Source organism: Stegodyphus dumicola, chromosome 2 (assembly GCF_044657685.1).
Source record: "Stegodyphus dumicola isolate Sdum_Otavi_A_Nest chromosome 2, ASM4465768v1".
NCBI lineage: Eukaryota > Metazoa > Arthropoda > Arachnida > Araneae > Eresidae > Stegodyphus > Stegodyphus dumicola.
In genome coordinates, this window is record NC_140769.1 from 117776068 (window position 1) to 117788541 (window position 12474).

Here is a 12474-nt window from a genome sequence, read left to right on the forward strand (position 1 = left end):
TCCGAGTCTATTTTGGAAAGGCGCCGATAACAGTATATTCTGATCATGCGGCGGTAACTAGATTGTACTCTGGAAAAAATTTATCCCCAAGGTTAATAAGATGGGCACTCAAGCTGCAAGAATATAATCTGGTAATCAAGCATACCCCCGGAAAGGAAAATATCGTAGCAGATGCCCTGTCACGAATTAAATTAGACGAACAGGGTAATACCGTAAAAGTTGCAATGCTGACAGCGTGTACAATAAATTCCCGAGAAACTGTAATAACCGAACTGGGTAAGGATCCTGAGTTTGGAAGTATTTATGAGTATTTGAAGGATCCTGAAAATTTTAGCCACCAAGATATTGTGGCGATAAGAAATAGGGCGGCCCATTACGAACTAATAGATGGTCTATTATTTTATACAAAAACTACGAATTCCAACAACGAATTTCGACCTGTTATCCCAGCTAGTCTTAGATTAAATATCCTGCAAGAGCTCCATGACAGCCCTTTAGCTTCTCATGCTGGTATTCGAAAAACTACTCAACGCGTACGCGAGGCAGTCTACTTTCCTGAACTGCAAAAGTTAACAAGGGCGTATGTCCAGTCCTGCCCAACATGTCAAGCCGTTAATTATATTAATTTCCGCCCGGCCGGGTTTCTAAATAGTATTAAATCCGAATTTCCAAATGAAATAATCGGCATCGATTTATTGGGCCCTTTCCCAAAAAGTCAGTTAAACAAAAGTCGCTATCTCCTTGTTATAGTTGATCATTTTAGTAAATGGACCGAAATTGTTCCCTTAAAACGAGCCTCCGCGAAATTAGTTACCGATTCTATTTTAAATAAATATATTTTAAAATACGGGGCGCCCCTAAAAGTTATATCGGATAATGGTCCTCAATTTGTAAGTAATATATTTGAAGACATGTGCCAAAAACTGGGCATACGTCATTTAAAAATGGTCCCGTATCGGCCGCAATCAAATATAGCGGAACGGGTCAACAGAAATATAGTGAAAATTATCCGTAGTTATGTTAAAAATTTTCATAAAAGCTGGGATAACTATGTCAATGAATTTGCTTTCGCCCTTAGGACCGCAAAACATGATACAACGGGCAAAACTCCTGCTGAGTTATTTCTAGGCAGAAAGATTATAACACCGTTAGATAAATTATTTTATGTGCAACAAAGAGCCCCAGAATTTAAAATGGGTGATATAGAAAAACTAATTAAGGAAGCAAAGAAGAATACGGAAGTAGCACAAAGAAAACAGAAGCTCTATTATGATTTGAAACGACGGGGAGTAACTTATAAAGTAGGGGATGAAGTACTAAAAATTAAGCATTCACTTTCTTCAGCACCAGAAGATAAAACTGCCAAATTTTTCCCACGCTTTGAAGGACCATATGTTATAGAAAAAATAACTCACGCTGTTGTAGTATTAAAGGCAAGAAATGGCGAAACCTGTTCCGCAAACATTGACCAGATAAAACCATTCTATGACCGTAATAAAATGCAAATCTTTTCAGATCTTTTGCAGGATCCGGTACGGCAGACACCGCAGGTACAAGTTCCAGAGGTGGGAAAACGACAAGTACAAGGGCAAGCCAATGAGAGACAGAAGCAAGTGAAAAGAAAATTGCCCCGCGGAAAAATTGAAGGTACAAAGAAAAAGAAGTCGTTCCACCGTCCAAAAAACAGAGTTCACGAACACCCCCAGAATGAAGAAGGGAGAAGGACGACGTATGTGGAAAAGACCGGGAGAAAGGACGGCAACTATAACCCGGCTGTGAAACGGAAGATTGACTCATCCGACAGAACTCTCCGCAGCAAAAGTCGCCGAACTGCGGAAGGGCCATCAGCGGCGGAGGAAAAAGTACAAGAAAAATTTGAACGGCCAACAACGAGGTCCAAGCAGGATCACGACAGAAGTTTCCCGGTTCCACCAAGACCAGCTGCCTTCAAGCGGCCAAGACCACAAGCAGAGGACAGAAGGAAGATGTTCAAGGGTGGCCGTAGTGGTGAAAAACGGAAGCTTCCAGAGGAAAGCACTGAAGGGCGAGCCCGTACAAGAAGGAGGATCAACCAAGCAACGGTCTGCAGCACCTTTAAAGACTGGGCCCAGAAAAGGATGTCTGAATATTACAAAGATAAGTAAAATTTTGTGTTACTTTACAAACTTAAGTTAATCTTTCATTCTTACTGCAAGTGGCAGATTTGAAGAAGTTTTACCTCATGCGAGGTCTACCTTTATCGCCAAAAGGGCGAGAAATGAGTTGTGACCGATTTTCTTATTATGTTTTTCAATTACTCGCGCGTAAAACTAAAGTTGATGTATAATAGCGTTGTATAAAGACTTAAATTGTATAAATTTTATTTAAAACATTCTAACAAGAAAGAAGTTTTAGTCTGAAAGACTTTTTGAAATGTAGTATTATTTCAATGTAGAAAGAATTGGCACTTGCTTTGAAAAGAATAGAAGTTAACAATGTACTACTAATGTATGTTTTCAAATGTGTAAAATTAACGGCATCTTCATATGTTCTTGTATACATGTGAACTGTTATTTTGAATGTTTAGAAATACCGTGATATGGTAAAAGTGAAAGTAATGTTAAAAAATTTTGTTATTCGTGTGACTGTAAAGATTAAATCATGCTGAATATGTGTTAAAGGTTGAATGATGTAGTTAGGCTCTCTGACGCTACACTTTAGAGTTAGCCACTTTCAGAATAGTACCTCAGGGTCTAGAGTTGAAATTAGGGTGTGTTAAGAGGTCTCGTATGTTGAATTTTAACACGTTAGTGTTTTGATTGTAGGAGGAAGTGTTGAACACATAGACAGAAACACATTCGTGTTTGGTGTTTTTACAACACATGTCAGAGAGCACGGGGAGAGATAATTAAAATAGTCATGAATGAAATAAGAATGTTAAGAAAAGTATATTCTATATGTTATTTGCAATGTCATTCTGTAACATTTCATTAAACTAGTTTTCCTTCCAGATCTCTGGAAGGAACCAGAATTGAATAAAGCTCCTGTTTTGATGCAGTACAGATGAAAAAGAAAAAAGATTGTTGTATATTCCGGGAGCTGCTATTGTAACAAATTTCTTTCTTTTAAAATTTTCTAGTTTCTAGCTAAGTTATGTTTGTAAAAGTTTGGCCTCGCGTTAGTTTCTAGAGCTAAAAGTTTTCAACAAGGTCGTTTTAGACCTCAGTTTCAAACTAATTAACTCTGGCGGGAAGTATGTAAGGATCTTAAGTTTTACTAACGTTTATTTTATTTTAAATCTTTACTATCACTTCTTATTTTCTACTTCCGGCCAGAATTATAAGCGTGAAGGAGTTTATGCAAAGTTGTCTGGCGAACGCCAAGTATTTAAGTGTGGCCTTTTTGCCAAGCAGAAGAGAGGAAGCCGTGAGTTCGAAGCAGGCCGCTTACCTTAGAAGTTACGCAGTTGCTACTTTGCCTTCCAGGCCAGAGGTTTTAATCCTCTTGATAAATTAAACGTATTGTAGTGTTCACAGTCTCTGTGCTACATACGCTTTCTGTTATTATAAGGCCAATCTTATTCTAAAGTTAAATTAGAGTTTAGTTTTATTTTGATATCTTTTAAGTTAGACCCCGAGTGGAGGGTCATTGTATTCCGAAGTACGGAAGTCATTGTATATAAAGAAAAAAAATAAAGGGTTTTGTATACCCTTCGTCTGTATCCTGTCTACTTACTACAATTAGTGAACATAGCTTTAGTAAGCTCTCTGTTCTAGTCAGGTCATTGTATGTTTCCGAAGAAGGTTAGAAGAAACATTGAACCTGATAAGCTAACACTCTTGAGGTTTAAAAATGTATGAAAGAATTTCTTTTTAATTCATTTCAGCTATTGAGTGGGCTGGGAAAAAAAAGGCCCTTTCATGAGAGCTAACATGCTTGAGCTTTAAAAATATAGGAACGAATTTATTTTTAATCCATTTCAGCGATTGAGTCTGTTGGGAAACATTTTCTTAGACCTCAGGGAAAAAAAGGTTCTTTCCATGACAGCTAACACGCTTGAGCTTTAAAAATGTATGAAACAATTTGTTTTTAATCCATTTCAGCGATTGAGTGGGCTGGGAAACATTTTCTTAGAGCCCAGGGAATGTGTTTCCAGGTTGAATGCACAGCACACACGGATGGGAAGTCGAAATTCGAGTGGTTTAAAAAATAAATATACGAAATTTGGTTCATCGAGCTGACTAGGAAAAATTCTCAGAGTTCTGGAAATAATTCTGAGTTCAAGCATGGGACATGAGAACACAAATGTATTACAATCATCATGTCATCATTGTTTTCGAAAGCCAAAAAAATTCCTCATGAAAGAACATCTTTTTTTCGTGGTTGTGGGATGGAGTAGAGATGTTGCATCTTGAACAACCCACACTGATCTGAACTGAAATATGAAATGTTTTATAGATATAAGAAATGAACTGAAAGTGAAAGTAAAAATGAAATTCTATTGGCTGGAAATATTTCTTGGCTGTTGATTGGGAAAAATATTTCCAAAGCTAAAAAAAAAAAAAAAAAAAAAAACTCTTTCTTTTTTTTCTATTAATTTGATGTCTTCACTTTGTTTACTTTGGAATGGAGAAACCCAAATACTTTTTAAAACATATCCTTTTTAAAAACTTATCTTATCTTATAAACTTTAAACTCATCCTTTTTAAAACATATAATTCCTAGAATGAGTCATGGTCTATTTTTAGAAACAGGGAGAAAGCATTCTCACACAAAAGGGGGGTAGGGTTAATTTTTATCATGTCTAAGAAGACATGATAAAAATTAACAAAGTTTTTTTTTTTTTTTTTTTTTACATCTCAGATTTTTTTTTCTGAGCTCTGAAAATTTTTTCCCAGTCGGCAACCAAGTGAAAACTTTCCAATCGGCTTTCACTTTCACTTTGAACTCTTTTCTATAAAAGTATTCCACGTTTTCTGTTCAGAACCGTGTGGGCTCTCCATGGTGCAACATGCTTCTTCTCTCTCTACCGCATCTGCAGCTCTATGACAGCTAACACGCTTGAGCTTTAAAAATGTATGAAAGAAGTTATTTTTAATCCATTTCAGCGATTGAGTGGGCTGGAGGAAAAAAAGGCCCTTTCCATGACAGCTAACACTCTTGAGGTTTAAAAATGTATGAATGAATTTATTTTTAATCCATTTCAGCGATTGAGTCTGCTGGGAAACATTTTCTTAGAGCTCAGGGGAAAAAAAGGCTCTTTGCATGACAGCTAACACGCTTAAGCTTTAAAAATATATGAAAGAATTTATTTTTAATCCATTTCAGCGATTGAGTGGACTGGGAAACATTTTCTTAGAGCTCAGGGGGAAAAAAGGCTCTTTCCATGAGAACTAACACGCTTAAGCTTTAAAAATATAGGAACAAATTTATTTTTAATCCGTTTCAGCGATTGAGTCTACTGGGAAACATTTTCTTAGAGCTCAGGGGAAAAAAAGGCTCTTTCCATGACAGCTAACACTCTTGAGCTTTAAAAATATAGGAACAAATTTATTTTTAATCCATTTCAGCGATTGAGTCTGCTGGGAAACATTTTCTTAGAGCTCAGGGAAAAAAAAGGTTCTTTCCATGACAGCTAACACTCTTGAGCTTTAAAAATGTATGAAAGAATTTTTTTTAATCCATTTCAGGGATTGAGTCTACTGGGAAACATTTTCTTAGAGCTCAGGGAATGTGTCTCCAGGTTGAATGCACAGCACACACGGATGGGAAGTCGAAACTCGAGTGGCTTAAAAAATAAATATACGAAAGCTGGGTTATCGAGCTGACTAGGAAAAATTTTCAGAGTTCTGGAAATAATTCTGAGTTCAAGCATGGGACATGAGAACCGAAATGTATTACAATCATCATGTCATCATTGTTTTCGAAAGCCAAAAGAACATCTCATGAAAGAACATCTTTTTTTCCTGGTTGTGGGATGGAGTAGAGATGCTGCATCTTGAACAACCCACACTGATCTGAACAGAAAAATGAAATGTTCTTATAGATATAAGAAATGAATTGAAAGTGAAAGTAAAAATGAAATTGTATTGGCTGGAAATATTTCTTGGCTGTTGAATTGGAAAAATATTTCCAGAGCTATTAAAAAAAAAAAAAAAAAAAAAAAAAAAAACCTCTTCCTTTTTTTTCTATTAATTTGATGTCTTCACTTTGTTTACTTTGGAATGGAGAAACCCAAATACTTTTTAAAAACTTATCTTATCTTATAAACTTTAAACTCATCCTTTTTAAAACATATAATTCCTAGAATGAGTCATGGTCTATTTTTAGAAACAGTGAGACAACATTCCCACACAAAAGGGGGTAGGGTTAATTTTTATCATGTCTTCTAGACATGATAAAAATTAACACAATTTTTTTTTTTACATCTCAGAATTTTTTTTCTGAGCTCTGAAAATTTTTTCCCAGTCGGTAACCAATTGAAAAATTTTCAATCGGCTTTTACTTTCACTTTCAACTCTTTTCTATAAAAGCATTCCACGTTTTCTGTTCAGAACCGTGCGGGCTCTCCATGGTGCAACATGCTTTTTTCTCTCTCTACCTCATCTGCAGCTAGGGTGTTTTTCCTTCTTCAAGAAGTGGAATTTTTTGGGAATACCTTACAATTTCACGAGCTAGCTGTTTCTTATATTTCGAGGAGATTTCAATGAAATTGTTTATAGATGTCATCTATTGCAGATGGGGAAAAAGTCTATACTGGATCGCTGGAGACATCTCATCCAGATAGGTCACGTTATATTTTTTCCCACACCTAAATAAACTGGACATGAGCCATCCTTTTGTTTTCTCATCCAACAAAGATAGACACTGCAGACCGTTTTGGGTTTTCACTCTTCGCGAACCGAGACGAGCCGCAGCCACACTTTGCGTTTTCTATGAGCGCAATAATGGATTACGTGAGCAGCCATTTTGTTTCCCATCTCACCCAGATAGGTCATGTTGTATTTTGTTTCATGCACCTAGCCAATTTTGGACATGAGCCATCCTTTTGTTTTTTTTTGCCTATCGAACCAAGATAGACTCTGGAGACAATTTTGTTTCTCAACGGAAAAGTAAATTTTCTGAATGGGTACCGGTGTTCGCGTTTAGGGGAAAATGTTTCCTGTTTGAAAAGCTAGGGTTTTCGTTTGGATTTCGTCAGCAACCGTTTATCAGGTACTAGCGAAATTGGATGATCCATCCATGGATCAGAATTTCCCATCTGTAATTTGGATGGATCAAGATTTCAACATAGTTTAAGAAAAATCCTTCAATCCTATTTGAAAAGAGATGTCATGATATTGAAAGACATTTTTCCATGACGGACATTGAAAGACATTTTCCCATGACTGACATTGAAAGACATTGAAAGACATTTTTTCATGACGAAATCTCTCTATCCCACAGCTTCTTCTAAAGTGAAATTAAAGAGATTTTTCATACCGGGTTTTCAATTTTCACCTCAAACCATACCGTTGACGACGTGTGAGACACAAACCATGACATAAATTTCAGTTTCTATGACAGCTAACACGCTTGAGCTTTAAAAATGTATGAAAGAAGTTATGTTTAATCCATTTCAGCGATTGAGTGGGCTGGGGAAAAAAAGGCCCTTTCCATGACAGCTAACACGCTTGAGCTTTAAAAATATACGAAAGAATTTATTTTTAATCCATTTCAGCGATTGAGTGGACTGGGAAATATTTTCTTAGAGCTCAGGGGAAAAAAAGGCTCTTTCCATGACAGCTAACACTCTTGAGGTTTAAAAATGTATGAAAGAATTTCTTTTTAATTCATTTCAGCTATTGAGTGGGCTGGGAAAAAAAAAGGCCCATTCATGAGAGCTAACATGCTTGAGCTTTAAAAATATAGGAACGAATTTATTTTTAATCCATTTCAGCGATTGAGTGGACTGGGAAACATTTTCTTAGAGCTCAGGGGAAAAAAAGGCTCTTTCCATGACAGCTAACACTCTTGAGGTTTAAAAATGTATGAAAGAATTTCTTTTTAATTCATTTCAGCTATTGAGTGGGCTGGGAAAAAAAAGGCCCTTTCATGAGAGCTAACATGCTTGAGCTTTAAAAATATAGGAACGAATTTATTTTTAATCCATTTCAGCGATTGAGTCTGTTGGGAAACATTTTCTTAGACCTCAGGGAAAAAAAGGTTCTTTCCATGACAGCTAACACGCTTGAGCTTTAAAAATGTATGAAACAATTTGTTTTTAATCCATTTCAGCGATTGAGTGGGCTGGGAAACATTTTCTTAGAGCCCAGGGAATGTGTTTCCAGGTTGAATGCACAGCACACACGGATGGGAAGTCGAAATTCGAGTGGTTTAAAAAATAAATATACGAAATTTGGTTCATCGAGCTGACTAGGAAAAATTCTCAGAGTTCTGGAAATAATTCTGAGTTCAAGCATGGGACATGAGAACACAAATGTATTACAATCATCATGTCATCATTGTTTTCGAAAGCCAAAAAAATTCCTCATGAAAGAACATCTTTTTTTCGTGGTTGTGGGATGGAGTAGAGATGTTGCATCTTGAACAACCCACACTGATCTGAACTGAAATATGAAATGTTTTATAGATATAAGAAATGAACTGAAAGTGAAAGTAAAAATGAAATTCTATTGGCTGGAAATATTTCTTGGCTGTTGATTGGGAAAAATACTTCCAAAGCTAAAAAAAAAAAAAAAAAAAAAACTCTTCCTTTTTTTTCTATTAATTTGATGTCTTCACTTTGTTTACTTTGGAATGGAGAAACCCAAATACTTTTTAAAACATATCCTTTTTAAAAACTTATCTTATCTTATAAACTTTAAACTCATCCTTTTTAAAACATATAATTCCTAGAATGAGTCATGGTCTATTTTTAGAAACAGGGAGAAAGCATTCTCACACAAAAGGGGGGTAGGGTTAATTTTTATCATGTCTAAGAAGACATGATAAAAATTAACAAAGTTTTTTTTTTTTTTTTTTACATCTCAGATTTTTTTTTCTGAGCTCTGAAAATTTTTTCCCAGTCGGTAACCAATTGAAAAATTTTCAATCGGCTTTTACTTTCACTTTCAACTCTTTTCTATAAAAGCATTCCACGTTTTCTGTTCAGAACCGTGCGGGCTCTCCATGGTGCAACATGCTTTTTTCTCTCTCTACCTCATCTGCAGCTAGGGTGTTTTTCCTTCTTCAAGAAGTGGAATTTTTTGGGAATACCTTACAATTTCACGAGCTAGCTGTTTCTTATATTTCGAGGAGATTTCAATGAAATTGTTTATAGATGTCATCTATTGCAGATGGGGAAAAAGTCTATACTGGATCGCTGGAGACATCTCATCCAGATAGGTCACGTTATATTTTTTCCCACACCTAAATAAACTGGACATGAGCCATCCTTTTGTTTTCTCATCCAACAAAGATAGACACTGCAGACCGTTTTGGGTTTTCACTCTTCGCGAACCGAGACGAGCCGCAGCCACACTTTGCGTTTTCTATGAGCGCAATAATGGATTACGTGAGCAGCCATTTTGTTTCCCATCTCACCCAGATAGGTCATGTTGTATTTTGTTTCATGCACCTAGCCAATTTTGGACATGAGCCATCCTTTTGTTTTTTTTTGCCTATCGAACCAAGATAGACTCTGGAGACAATTTTGTTTCTCAACGGAAAAGTAAATTTTCTGAATGGGTACCGGTGTTCGCGTTTAGGGGAAAATGTTTCCTGTTTGAAAAGCTAGGGTTTTCGTTTGGATTTCGTCAGCAACCGTTTATCAGGTACTAGCGAAATTGGATGATCCATCCATGGATCAGAATTTCCCATCTGTAATTTGGATGGATCAAGATTTCAACATAGTTTAAGAAAAATCCTTCAATCCTATTTGAAAAGAGATGTCATGATATTGAAAGACATTTTTCCATGACGGACATTGAAAGACATTTTCCCATGACTGACATTGAAAGACATTGAAAGACATTTTTTCATGACGAAATCTCTCTATCCCACAGCTTCTTCTAAAGTGAAATTAAAGAGATTTTTCATACCGGGTTTTCAATTTTCACCTCAAACCATACCGTTGACGACGTGTGAGACACAAACCATGACATAAATTTCAGTTTCTATGACAGCTAACACGCTTGAGCTTTAAAAATGTATGAAAGAAGTTATGTTTAATCCATTTCAGCGATTGAGTGGGCTGGGGAAAAAAAAGGCCCTTTCCATGACAGCTAACACGCTTGAGCTTTAAAAATATACGAAAGAATTTATTTTTAATCCATTTCAGCGATTGAGTGGACTGGGAAATATTTTCTTAGAGCTCAGGGGAAAAAAAGGCTCTTTCCATGACAGCTAACACTCTTGAGGTTTAAAAATGTATGAAAGAATTTCTTTTTAATTCATTTCAGCTATTGAGTGGGCTGGGAAAAAAAAAGGCCCATTCATGAGAGCTAACATGCTTGAGCTTTAAAAATATAGGAACGAATTTATTTTTAATCCATTTCAGCGATTGAGTGGACTGGGAAACATTTTCTTAGAGCTCAGGGGAAAAAAAGGCTCTTTCCATGACAGCTAACACTCTTGAGGTTTAAAAATGTATGAAAGAATTTCTTTTTAATTCATTTCAGCTATTGAGTGGGCTGGGAAAAAAAAGGCCCTTTCATGAGAGCTAACATGCTTGAGCTTTAAAAATATAGGAACGAATTTATTTTTAATCCATTTCAGCGATTGAGTCTGTTGGGAAACATTTTCTTAGACCTCAGGGAAAAAAAGGTTCTTTCCATGACAGCTAACACGCTTGAGCTTTAAAAATGTATGAAACAATTTGTTTTTAATCCATTTCAGCGATTGAGTGGGCTGGGAAACATTTTCTTAGAGCCCAGGGAATGTGTTTCCAGGTTGAATGCACAGCACACACGGATGGGAAGTCGAAATTCGAGTGGTTTAAAAAATAAATATACGAAATTTGGTTCATCGAGCTGACTAGGAAAAATTCTCAGAGTTCTGGAAATAATTCTGAGTTCAAGCATGGGACATGAGAACACAAATGTATTACAATCATCATGTCATCATTGTTTTCGAAAGCCAAAAAAATTCCTCATGAAAGAACATCTTTTTTTCGTGGTTGTGGGATGGAGTAGAGATGTTGCATCTTGAACAACCCACACTGATCTGAACTGAAATATGAAATGTTTTATAGATATAAGAAATGAACTGAAAGTGAAAGTAAAAATGAAATTCTATTGGCTGGAAATATTTCTTGGCTGTTGATTGGGAAAAATACTTCCAAAGCTAAAAAAAAAAAAAAAAAAAAAACTCTTCCTTTTTTTTCTATTAATTTGATGTCTTCACTTTGTTTACTTTGGAATGGAGAAACCCAAATACTTTTTAAAACATATCCTTTTTAAAAACTTATCTTATCTTATAAACTTTAAACTCATCCTTTTTAAAACATATAATTCCTAGAATGAGTCATGGTCTATTTTTAGAAACAGGGAGAAAGCATTCTCACACAAAAGGGGGGTAGGGTTAATTTTTATCATGTCTAAGAAGACATGATAAAAATTAACAAAGTTTTTTTTTTTTTTTTTTACATCTCAGATTTTTTTTTCTGAGCTCTGAAAATTTTTTCCCAGTCGGCAACCAAGTGAAAACTTTCCAATCGGCTTTCACTTTCACTTTGAACACTTTTCTATAAAAGTATTCCACGTTTTCTGTTCAGAACCGTGTGGGCTCTCCATGGTGCAACATGCTTGTTCTCTCTCTACCGCATCTGCAGCTCTATGACAGCTAACACGCTTGAGCTTTAAAAATGTATGAAAGAAGTTATTTTTAATCCATTTCAGCGATTGAGTGGGCTGGAGGAAAAAAAGGCCCTTTCCATGACAGCTAACACTCTTGAGGTTTAAAAATGTATGAATGAATTTATTTTTAATCCATTTCAGCGATTGAGTCTGCTGGGAAACATTTTCTTAGAGCTCAGGGGAAAAAAAGGCTCTTTCCATGACAGCTAACACGCTTGAGGTTTAAAAAATGTATGAAAGAATTTATTTTTAATCCATTTCAGCGATTGAGTCTGCTGGGAAACATTTTCTTAGAGCTCAGGGGAAAAAAAGGCTCTTTCCATGACAGCTAACACGCTTAAGCTTTAAAAATATATGAAAGAATTTATTTTTAATCCATTTCAGCGATTGAGTGGACTGGGAAACATTTTCTTAGAGCTCAGGGGGAAAAAAGGCTCTTTCCATGAGAACTAACACGCTTAAGCTTTAAAAATATAGGAACAAATTTATTTTTAATCCATTTCAGCGATTGAGTCTGCTGGGAAACATTTTCTTAGAGCTCAGGGAAAAAAAAGGTTCTTTCCATGACAGCTAACACTCTTGAGCTTTAAAAATATAGGAACAAATTTATTTTTAATCCATTTCAGCGATTGAGTCTGCTGGGAAACATTTTCTTAGA